This window comes from Giraffa tippelskirchi, chromosome 11 (assembly GCF_054371585.1).
Source record: "Giraffa tippelskirchi isolate mGirTip1 chromosome 11, T2T-mGirTip1v1.2.pri, whole genome shotgun sequence".
Taxonomy (NCBI): Eukaryota; Metazoa; Chordata; class Mammalia; order Artiodactyla; family Giraffidae; genus Giraffa; species Giraffa tippelskirchi.
Genome location: NC_137285.1, coordinates 111,195,141 through 111,207,186, shown reverse-complemented (window position 1 = coordinate 111,207,186; position 12,046 = coordinate 111,195,141).

The window sequence follows — 12,046 nt, the reverse complement described above, 5'->3', positions numbered from 1 at the left end:
AGATTTCCCAGAAGTGTCAGTAAGCAGCATATGCTATGAAATTAATGATCTGGCTAATCCATGAGAAATAGCACAAAGACAGACACCCACCTATATAATCAATAATCACTGTGAATGTGAACAGTTTCATTCAGCAGACACTTGAGTAAGAAACGTGGCTGTAAAACATCCTTGTGTAATAACCACAGTGTCTGAAGAATGTCTTCATCTATCCTGATTGTCAAGTTCCCTGTTATTTGATATCCTACCTTGCAGGCTAAATCTAAGCCTGAGGTTGATTTCTTGAGGTTGAGGTATACTTCCATCCTTGTTATCACCATTTCTATTAAAGACACCATCATTGCCATTTTTAATGAGCTCCCTTACAATGAATCTGATGGGACCACTAAAAGCTGGTGAAGAAAGTTATGATGCATGAAAAGAGTCCTCAATTTGGAGCCATTTCATTGTATCATCCCACTGGCCCTTTGGAACAGCGTGATGTTGTTCCCATTTTACAGAAAGGAAAATGGAGGCTCTGAGAGGTGAAGTGACAGCCCAAACTCTCACAGCTAATAAATGGCAAAGCTGAGTTTAAATTCAAGTCTTTACTGATTTCGATATTCATTCTGTCTTCTGCTTACAGCACATGGGCTGATGATGATTTTGGGTTGGGTCTGTGTCTAACTCCTTCTGCAGGTCCAGACTGCACTCTTTGGTTGGTCTTTTCCCTTTATATCAGTGAAGTAGTTGTTAATAGAGGCATCTATTACCAGTGTCACTGTAAGCAAGCCTGGAGAGGCAAGGCATCTTATTACTTTCGCTGAGTTGGCTGATTTCAGACATGAGAAACTTACAGTATTTTCCATTAGATATTTAAGGAAAGGGGGACTAAGGAGTATATAGAAAGAATGCTTCCTGAAAGTCTGAGGGGACCCCTTTCCTTGCCAATCTGGTTCTGTTGGACTTAAGAACAGCCATGGTTTGAAGATTCTATCTTAAGGGTGTTCTAAAAGCCCCTTTTCCTTCATGCCCCCCACAATTACAGAAACTTCCCACTGTGTTTATTGTTTAGGGAACTTGCCATCTGCCCCTAACTTATCTTGTCTCACTTTTTCTTTTCTTCTACTTTTTAGTTTCTTTTCTCTGGTCCTTTGTTCAGCCAACGCCTCTTTGTAACTAACCCTTTTCTGTGTCTCTGGTGGGATGCAGACCAGCCCTTTAGAGGTGTCTAATGACACCCACTTTGGCTCCTGCTGTGGTCCAGGAGATAATGGCCTCGGAAGCTTTCTCAGAAGCATGTGGAGTGGCTCTGGCCCAGCCCTCTGTGCCCCACTGCCAGGCTCAGTTTTGTATTAGTAGATACACAGTTTGGAAAAAGAGACAAAGAACCATGACTTAGCCCTTTGTGCCTAAAAGATATAGCATCAGGTAAATGTCTTTCCATCCCTGAAGCCAAATGTTCAGTAAGCTCAAGGGCACTTCTCTTGGACCCCCTAGGAGATGTGGCTCAACCTTGATCAACCAGAGTGTTCAGGAAAGGGCAAGGGAGGAGGGAGGAAAGACTGGGGGTAACTGAAAAGTTCTATCTTACTGAAACTTAACCAGAAAACTTCTTTCCCCAATCTATAGTTTATTGTTTTTCCTGAAACACTTTGAGAAATCATGTTTCCATATCAGGGTGGGCAGGTAAACATTGTTATTTTCCCTTTCTTAGCTTCCTTAAGAACTGAGGGGCTTCCCTGCTGGTTGCTCATTAAGAATCTGCCTGCCAATGCAGGGGACCCAGGTTCAATCCCTGGTCTGAGAAGATCTTACATGCTACAGAGCAACTAAGTCTGAGCACCACAACTACTGAAGCCTGTGCACTCTACAGACCATGCTCTGCAACAAGAGGAGCCACCACAGTGAGAAGCCCATACATCACAACTGGAGAGCAGCCCCCACTCGCTGCATCTAGCAAAGCAATGAAGACCCAGTGCAATCAAAAATAAGTAAATAAATAAATCTTTTAAAAACAGAATTTGGGGGGATTTGGAGATTGTGATTGGCATATATACACTATTAATGCTACGTATAAATAGATAATTAATGTGAACCTCCTGTATAGCTCACAGAACTCTACTCAGTGCTCTGCGGTGACCTAAATGGGAAGGAAATCCGAAAAGGAGAGTATATATGTATACATATATTGTCACCCTGCTTATTTAACTTAAATGCAGAGTACATCACGCAAAATGCCAGGCTGGATGAAGCGCAAGCTGGAATCAAGATTGCTGGGACAAATATCAATAACCTCAGATATCAGATGACACCACCCTTATGGCAGAAAATGAAGAGCCTCTTAATGAAGATGAAAAAGGAGAGTGAAAAAGTTGACTTAAAACTCAACATTCAAAAAACTAAAATCATGGCATCTGGTCCCATCACTTCATGGCAAATAGATGGGAAAACAATGGAAGCAGTGACACAATTTATTTTCTTGGGCTCCAAACTCACTGCAGATGGTGACTGCAGACATGAAATTAAAAGACGCTTGCTCCTTGGAAGAAAAGCTATGACAAACCTAGAGAGTATATTAAAAATCAGAAACATTACTTTGCCAACAAAGGTCCATCTAGTCAAAGCTATAGTTCTTCCAGTAGTCATGTATGGATGTGAGAGCTGGACTATAAAGGAAGCTGAACGCTGAAGAATTGATGCTTTTGAACTGTGGTGTTGGAGAAGACTCTTGAGAGTCCCTCGGACAGCAAGGAGAACCAACCATAGCCAACCATTTCCTAAAGGAAATCAATCCTGAATATTCATTGCAGGGACTGATGCTGAGCCTAAAACTCCAATACTTTGGCCACCTGATGTGAAGAACTGACTCATTAGAAAAGACTCTGATGCTGGGAAAGATTGAAGGCAGGAGGAAAAGGGGGTGACAGAGGATGAGGTGGTTGGAGGACATCACTGACTCAATGGGCATGAGTTTGAGCAGCTCCAGGAGATGATGAAGGACAGGGAAGCCTGGAGTGCTGCAGTCCATGAAGTTTCCAATAAAAATTAATTTAAAAAAAAGAAATGGACTCTTCCTCTCTGCTCCTGGAGCACTGAGTTTCAGTCTGATCATCCTAAGCTCACAAGATTTATTGTTTTCTTTTGTATCCATTTTTATTCCTCTGCACCTTATGAATATAAGACTTCTACATGTCTTATATCCAGGTACCAAAAGCAGGGTGTTTGGGCTCTGCCATTTGTGTCACAAGGATATTTGATCCTGTATCATCCTACTTCATGCCTCAGTTACCTTTGAGTAGGAAACTCCCATATACATTCTGCTTCCAAGAGATTTAATTCTGCCAAGAATAGACAGCTAATTCTGGCTTATTCATGCCACAAAACTGCCTTAGGTGCCAACTATATGCCAAGCACTATTTCAGGTAGAGCCGCTACATCATATTCTGCATTATATGCTATGTAAAGGGTGCCCCTTCAAGCTGTGCAATGTCTTCACCCTGGTTCTAGACAAACAAAACTAAACTCCTTGCTTTTCTGGAGCTTACAGCCCAATGTGCAGAGACAGACAATACAGTTCACAAATATAAGAAAATATAGAATAAGTCAGATGTTAATAAGTGCTATAGAGAAAAGAAAGCCAGGAAAGGGGATAGGAGCAGTGGTATAGGGGGTGCTTTGAAAGGGGGCATTCCTAGAAGGCCTCACTGAGAAGGTAGTGTCTTTTTTAAGATTTTTTTTTTGATGTGGATCATTTTTAAAGTCTTTATTGAATTTGTTACAATATTGCTTCTGTTTTGTTTTGGTTTTTTGACCTCCAGGCATGTGAGATCTTAGCTCCCATAGCTCCCTGACCAGAGACTGAATATATACCCTCTGCACTGGAAGGTGAAATCTCAATCATTAGACCACCAGGGAAGTCCTGAGAAGGTAGCATATGAGCAAAGACGCGAAGGATGAAGGATCAGGCTCTTCAGATCTCTGGGGTAAGAGTAGCCTGGGAAGAGGGAACAGCCCTGCTGCTGGAGGGTGTCCAGTGTGTGAAGGATCCCCAGAGGCCAGTGTGGCTGAAGTAGAGAGCAAAGGAAGAGCAGTCGAAGAGGAAGTCCAGCAGGTCCTGGGGGCCATGTTCATAAGGTCAGGCCAGTGAAAGTGGAGGCTGATGCAGAGGAGCAACAAGGCTCTCAGGTCACTGAGGACACAGAGAGGTATCAAGCTGACTCAGTCCTTCAAGTACTGAATGTATACGTTGAAATTCAAGGGGTGTATTGCCAGGCGGTGAGTGTGTAAGGATGACCGCCAAGAAGATCCATGTAGCCCGTTCTTGAACAAGGCATCCCTTTTATTAGAGCAGAAAGAGAATTTGGAGAGCCATCTTCGTGCTGTCTTCAGTTTGTGGGTAGGAACTCAGAAAACCATAGAGAAGAACAGATTTGGCTATGATGCCCCATTGGGATCAGTGGCAAAACCAGGTCTAGAACCCAGGACTCCTGGAGCACAGTGAACCCTCTTCCATCATGTTCAGCCTCCACCCCCCGATTTAGACCACAAAATTACCTGGTTAGCTTCATCACAGGATCACTGTCAGGAGTCAATGTAACCTACACCGAGATAAAGTCAATGGTACCTCTGGGACGTCTGTCATGTCTTAGCATGTCCAGAGGAGTGGGGAAGGGAACATAGGCCCCTCTTTCTGGAGAGAAAGGGAATGTAAACTCGAGCAAATAAGGCACAAAAACATGGAAGCAATGACAACATAATACCTCTTGGGGATCTCAGTCACCCAGTCAAGCTAAAGAAATTTTAGTATAAGCCCTATGGAGAAGGAACTTGTGGTAGAAGAGGAGGAATGGGTTTCCAGAGGGACTTGATAAAATGTAGTCCATGGCCAGCACAGTCTGAGACCCAAGCAACACAGATGAGGGTGTAGGGAGGCAGGAGGGAAGTCCTCTCACATAGAGTTCAGCCATGTTCTAGTCTCTGAAGAGTGGCAGATGGAGGAGCTTTGGGGACCTGGTCATACTCATTGATATTAGAGCCCTGATGACTTCCATGGGCAAGAGGCAGGGGAGTAAGATCTCCCAAAGGCTGCATATGGTCATCACATACCTGGCGAAGTCAGGAGCCTCTAGGTGACCATCCTGAGTTCCTCCACACAAGACCAGAGAGGCCTGTAGGATGGGGCAGGAGCCAATGAAGCATGAGATCTGACCACCACAGAAAGCTGGAGAGACCTTGAAAAGAGCTGGAATATGCTTGTTGAGTGGTTGGCACACCAAAGGTTCTCAGTTAATGGTGTTCTTGAATCCAAAATTTATGGAATTTCTGAAGTAGGGCCCCAGCCAAGAGCCCATTCAGTTGCCATGACTAAGAGTAAATTCCACAGAAAGATTGTTTGAGGGGCTTTGATGAACAGGAGGATTATAAATTTTTGGATGGCCCTGTCTGGTTGGTCCCCATTATGAATCTTGAGGCAGCTGCCAAAATTGGAAGTGGTATATTTGGTGTGTGTGTTTGTCTGTGTGCACCTGCCAAGTTTACATGATTAGTATTGGTGGAGGTGGGAATTAGAAAGAAAAGGAGAAAAGGTCAGGAAGAGAGAAAGACAGTGGGTCAGGAGGAGCAGAACAGGGAGGTTATAGGTCCAGACTGAGTCAGAGACCCAGGGTCCACCCACCCATTGGGAAGGCCACAGCTCAGCTTTGGAAACACATCTGGCTTGAGCCAGAAAGGAAGTAAAAGGAAGCTAGGGACCCATTTGGTCTCAGGCCATGCAGCTAATTGTTTTTGACACAGGCCAGAGTTCTGCCAATAATTGCTAGGCTCATCCTCATATTCGAAGTTGAAAAAAAAAAAAAAAGGTTCCCTAACATCTGTTTCAGATTTCTTTTTGATTTCAGGCAGGCCTTAGTCCCATTATCTTGGAGCATTTGACATTAGTGAAGGGAGCAGGCTGGGCTTAATAGTGAAGAAGCTCATAGGGATCCCCTGGAGCCATCCCTGCTCCCTCAGTCTTAAAGGAGGCACTGGTCCCCTCTGGACAGGCTGGGAGAGGAACTGTCTGCACTCAAGACTCTCACCCATGCTCTAGCACCAACCTGGAATTCCCAGCCCAGTGCCTCTGCTCACAACATCGCTAGTCACCTTAACATGCTATCACTGTCACATCTCTTCTAGTCTCCCTTCTTCCTCCAAGAGTCTCAGGGCTTGTTCACAAGTCTACTTCATGCCTGGAGATGTGACAGAGTAGAAAGACTCAAGGATGGAGAAGTATCAGCTGTGTATCTTGCAGGCTGCAGATAGCCACCAAGTAGTAATTTACTTTCACTATCTCAGTTTTCTAATCCCCAAGTCAGAAAGAACAGTAACCATCTGGCGATGATACATATGGAGCCCAGCACAGTGCCTGAAACATACCCATGCTTCATAAATTCAGTCCCAGCCCCACCCCACCCCCCAGGAGGGCAGAGTTTCATCTGGTTCACTCACTGATGCAGTCCCAGCACCTAGACTGGTGCCTGGCACAGGGCAGCAGCTCAGTAATCATTTCTGGAAGGAATGAAGGAACTGGGATCGAGATGGGGCATTGAGATTCTAACCAGCTGAAATAGAAGCCGCCCTACTCAACTTCACTCACTAAACTTATCCTAGCATTCTTTCTGTCCAGAAACCCAAGCTTCTCAGATATCACTGTGTTTTCCTCCTTCCCTTTAGAGCATCCTCCTGCACCCAACATCCTTGCTCTCTGCTAGCTCTCCCTGCTCACTTTCCTGCTTTGAGGGACATGAGATTGTCCTCCTTTTATAGATGAGGAAATGGAGCCCTAGAGCAGGAAATCACAGACTCAGTAAGTAGAGAAGCAGTTCATCCCGGCTCTGGTGCTTCTGTTTTCCATAACCATCCTGTCCTCCTATCCTGTCCTCCCATCCTGTCTCTCTTCAAACCACCCCCCAGGATCTGCTGGTCCCCAGCTCAGTGCCGTTGGTCCATCACAGGGAGGCAGCTGCCCCTGCCTGATCACCCTTCTTGAAGTCCTCTCTACCCTCAGCCTCTAGGGCTTAGGGTCTCTGTGTAGGGGATTTCAGGGGAAATTCTATCATAGTTAGTCACATCTCTTTTTGCCCTCTGAGTTAGAGTCAATTAGGAAATAGGATGCCAGTCAGGCAGCTTGTGCGATAATTTGAAAGTTCAGTAAATTCTTACTCTCTTTGGATTCCCTGAGCAGATTTCCCCGGTCCACTGAGGCTAGGCTGGGCCACAGGACTGGTTTTGATGGCTGGAATGTTTGCAAATGTGACTTGCACATCTGCCATCACCATGGCTCTCACCCAGGTGGTCCACTGGCCCTGGAGGAAGGAAGGATACAGGAGGCAGATCTGAACCGAACCCACAGTGCTAGGGTTGACCCCGACTAGATCAGTCAACACCTAGATGCCCCACAGACACAGGAGCAAGGAGAGAATGAGGTTTGAAACCACTAAGTTACAGGGTCTGCAGCTTTACTGTAGTAACAAAGAAGTAAAAGATCTAGAAACCAGATTCCTAACTGATAGGGCTGACAGGGTAACCCTGCCCCCATAGCCACACCTGTCCTGTGGCCACACCTGTCACCTGTTACTGTGCCCAGGGAGGAGGCACAGAGCCAAACATACCCAAACCTACATCCAGGGGCCTCAACCAGATAAAGAGAGATGCTGTGCTTTTGGATCGTTGGGTAAGTGGAGGAGGCTCAGACCCCTTCTGTTTCCACATTTGTTACTGAAAATCTCTATGAGACATCACTGTCCGCTTAGGTGACTGAGAACTGCCCAGGCTGCAGAGGCATAAGGACTGGGACTGAATATCTAGATGGGAATCAGGCTGTGGTGGGCTGTGGTGGCCCCGGCCCCTCTTGCTAGTTACTGTTCTTTGTGGGGATGGGGCTCACTTCAACTCACTCCTGGACCTCAACTCGATTTGTGATTCAACTTTCAACTGAGAGGTTAACGTGAAAGGGAAAAAAAAGTAAAGCATACTAAGGTTTTCTTCTCTGTAAAAGCAAGAAGATGGCCCCTCTTGTACATCAGTGAACTGTGGTGATGTGATCAGGAGCTTCCAGCTTCCTAGGGGTGCCCTCTCTGACCCAGGCAGGTCCCCCAGCCTCATAGCTTTGCTTTCCTCCACAGTGTAGGAATAGAGATGTCTCCCTGCCCCCCTCCACAGGGCTGTGGTGACAGAAAGCAAATGACAGAAAGTCAAGATATGGACATACTTGGAAAATCAACATAGCCTGCAGATGCAAAACGGTAAAACAGTTCTCACTTTTTTGGCAACCTTGGTCTCCCCTTAAAAGTCAACCAATTTAAGTACAATGTCACTAAGTCATATTTCTGTAACAGAATGTCTATTCTGTTCCTCGATCTTCCTAAAAGAACTGACCTTTCTACTTCTGCCATGTTCAGAAGACCACATGCTTGCTGCTGCTGCTGCTAAGTCACTTCAGTCATGTCCAACTCTGTGCGACCCCATAGACGGCAGCCCACCAGGCGCCCCCGTCCCTGGGATTCTCCAGGCAAGAACACTGGAGTGGGTTGCCATTTCCTTCTCCAATGCATGAAAGTGAAAAGTGAAAGTGAAGTCGCTCAGTCGTGTCCGACTCTGAGCGACCCCATGGACTGCAGCCTACCAGTCTCCTCCATCCGTGGGATTTTCCAGGCAAGAGTACTGGAGTGGGCTGCCAGGAGACAGAGAAATGTGGATCCAAATCCTGGTTCCAGTATTAATAACCTAGGTGACTGTGGGCAAATCAAGTAATGTCATTTAGCCTGAATTTCCTAATCTGTAAAATGAGTATAATAATAAATGTCCCTGCAGATTGCTGGGAAGGTCAAAATGGACATTGGTATCTAAAGTACTTTATGATTTGAAAGTGACATGTGGGTGTCAGATGTTGTTACTATTTTTCAAGGATTTGTTAAGACTTGTGATATCAATGGAATATTACTTAGCCATTAAAAAGAATACATTTGAATCAGTTCTATTGAGATGGATGAAACTGGAGCCCATTATACAGAGTGAAGTAAGCCAGAAAGAAAAACACCAATACAGTATACTAATGCATATATATGGAATTTGATAGATGGTTACGATAACCCTATATGCGAGACAGAATAAGAGACACAGATGCACAGAACAGTCTTATGGACTCTGAGGGAGAAGGTGAGGGTAGGACGTTCTGAGAGAATAGCATCGAAACATGTATATTATCACATGTGAAACAACACCATTCCAGGTTCGATGCACGAGACAAATGCTCAGGGCTGGGGCAATGGGATGACCCAGAGGAATGGGATGGGGAGGGAGGTGGGAGGGGGGTTCAGGACGGGGAACACATGTAAACCTAGGGCTGATTCATTTTGATGTATGACAAAAACCACTACAATATTGTAAAGTAATTAGCCCCCAACTAAAATAAAAAAAATAAAATAAAAAGGAAAAAAAAAAAGACTTGTGATATGCATGTGTGTGCGCTAAGTCATCTGAGTCTTGTCTGACTCTGTGTGACTCTATGGACTTTAGCCCTCCAGGCTCCTCTGCCCATGGGATTCTCCAAGCAAGAATACTGGAGTGGATTGCCATGCCCTCCTCCAGGGGATTTTCCCAACCCAGGGATCAAACCTGCATCTCCTATACCTCCTGCCTTGCCTGTGGATTCTCTACCACTGAGCCACCAGGGAAGCCCAAGTCTTAGGATATATAAAGGCCCTATGCTCCATCCTCATCAGCATCAAGTAGTTTGGGAGCAACTTCCAGTATGCACCCAGGAACTTCTGCTCTCTCTCTTAAAGGACACCTTTTACAGACAGGAAATTCCAGGTCTCTCTTCAGCAGCCAAGACTGAAAGAAGAAAGTGGCCAGAGAGAGACAGAGTGATGGGTGGAAGGAACTGAAGCCTCCTGAGGTGCCTGCAACACCACCTCAGTTTCCAGAAACTCCCAAACATGCTGGGTCTCCTCAGGGACCAACAAGACAAGGTATAGAAATTGCTGCTGGCTAACAGTTATAGTCATAAAAACAACACTGTGAAAAATCCACATCATGGATAACAATGATAAGTTAACACAACTCATTGCCCTTCATTAGCGAAAACTTTGGCAGCGACTTTTCCAGGCTCCCGGGAAGCCTTTGGAGAACGCTGCTTCCACCCAGAAGCACTTCATCATTTATATGAATGAAAATGAGTGCAAACAGATTGTCGGGATGTCTGTTAACATCACCTCTTTTCTCTTGCAAGGAATCCCCTCTGTAATTACATTTTGCCTGTCAGTTCATAAATTTTTCTTATTACAAACTGGCCGTTATTGATTGCTTTTTAAAAGTACAAAAACTGAGCCCAAAGCAGTAGATCTCTCAGTAAATTCAAAACATACTCTCTTTGGTCCCAGTCACTGGCGAGGAGCAAAGGGGAAAGTCCCCGAGTTCGTCGTGAGCAGAAGCAGGCCTGACATACGTTTCAGTTTAGAGACTTGGCTTTGAGGACTGCATGTTTTAAGCCACAGTGAAAATAATAAATAAAGGATAAACTTATTTGGCAAATGCTGACACTCTGTGAGCCAGCATCCTGCCATTGTTCTTTAGCTGGGTCCCACCGCTCAAAGGCTTCTATTTGGGTTCTTGGCATTTATGACCAAACGTCATGATGAGCAGAGGGAGAAGGGGGGACACTGGCAGGATAATAAAGACTTGCAGTCAAGAGTTTTTAAGTAACTAGTAGATCGTGTTCCCAAATCCTTTTAAAATGAGATGCTGTGATTCTATATTTAGATCTATCTGGTTAAAATGTGAAAGTGCCAAATTTCAAGTGATTACTGCCTGCTGGGGAAAGAATGGGCGTTCCTCATTGTTCTTAATCGGAGGGATGTTTCTAGAACATTTTCTGGTCACAAGTAAGGGAACATATCAGCAGAAGATGCTCACATTCCAAGCCTCTGCTTTGAGTCAATAGTGGCGGGGGGTTGGGGCGTGGGGGTGGGTTGGGGAGAAGGGATGTCCAGGGGACACCCCCTGTTACTCCAGCCCAACCCCCTGAACACACAGAAACCGAAATAGGCTTCCAACCCCAAACCCACTCCTTTAAGCTGCAACTGTGGAAAACACGTGGGGGAGGAAGAGCAAATGCAAACCTGGACATGTGTGATCCATTCCTGACTGGAGCGGGATGGAACCAAGTAATCAAAGCAAGCCACAGCCTGGTCTCGGTTGGGCTGCCAGTCTTGGACTGCTTGCTCGCTAAATGCAGGCAGCAGCTACTGATCTGGCCAGGAAACAATGCCCCATTCAGCTCTCAGTATCTGTTCTTAATATCAAGATGCAGAAGCGGGGTCCCCATCGGTGAGGAAGCAAAGTCCGGGCCAGGAGAGCAATTACACCTTAGCCAGTCAAGTGAACAGAATGGGAGACATAATAACATTCTTCAAGTGGAAATAATTCAAGAGCCTTCTAAATATCTTAACAGCGTACTTGGCCACACTTGGGATTAGGAAGCAGTATTTTATGCTGGGCAGTGGGGTCTTTGTTTTCTGTGCTTGCATTTTTCTCTTTAGCCAGGGATCTGAAGAGGGGACTGCGTTCTGTCAGAGTGTGGCATGGACCCCTCCAGCCCCCAGCAGGGTACGGAATCCCCAGCATTTGGTGAGAAGGCAGGGGAGTCAGTGATGAAACAGACCTACTCCCGTGTCGCGTCTGACAGCTTGGAAGCACACCCCACTCACGCTCATTGGCTCCCCCAGCCTCAACAGGCTTGGTTTATAAGAGAGAGTTACCCTTAGAGCAAAACCCAGGAGACAGGCAAAATGTCCAGATCACAAAGGGTTTGGTCATGGCCCCCAGAGCAGGGTGAGGCTTGAACTGGGTCACCCTCTGTTTTCTGTCAGCTCCCAGATAAGATGAGAAAAGGTTGACCCTGCTGAGAGGAGCCTGTAATCCAAGCAGAATCCCTCAGTCGGCCCTAACGTTGGACTCCAGGCCATAAATCTGCATCCTGTGAGCACTAGTCCTGCTCTGCCTGGCCTTGGGGCACCCCATTTGA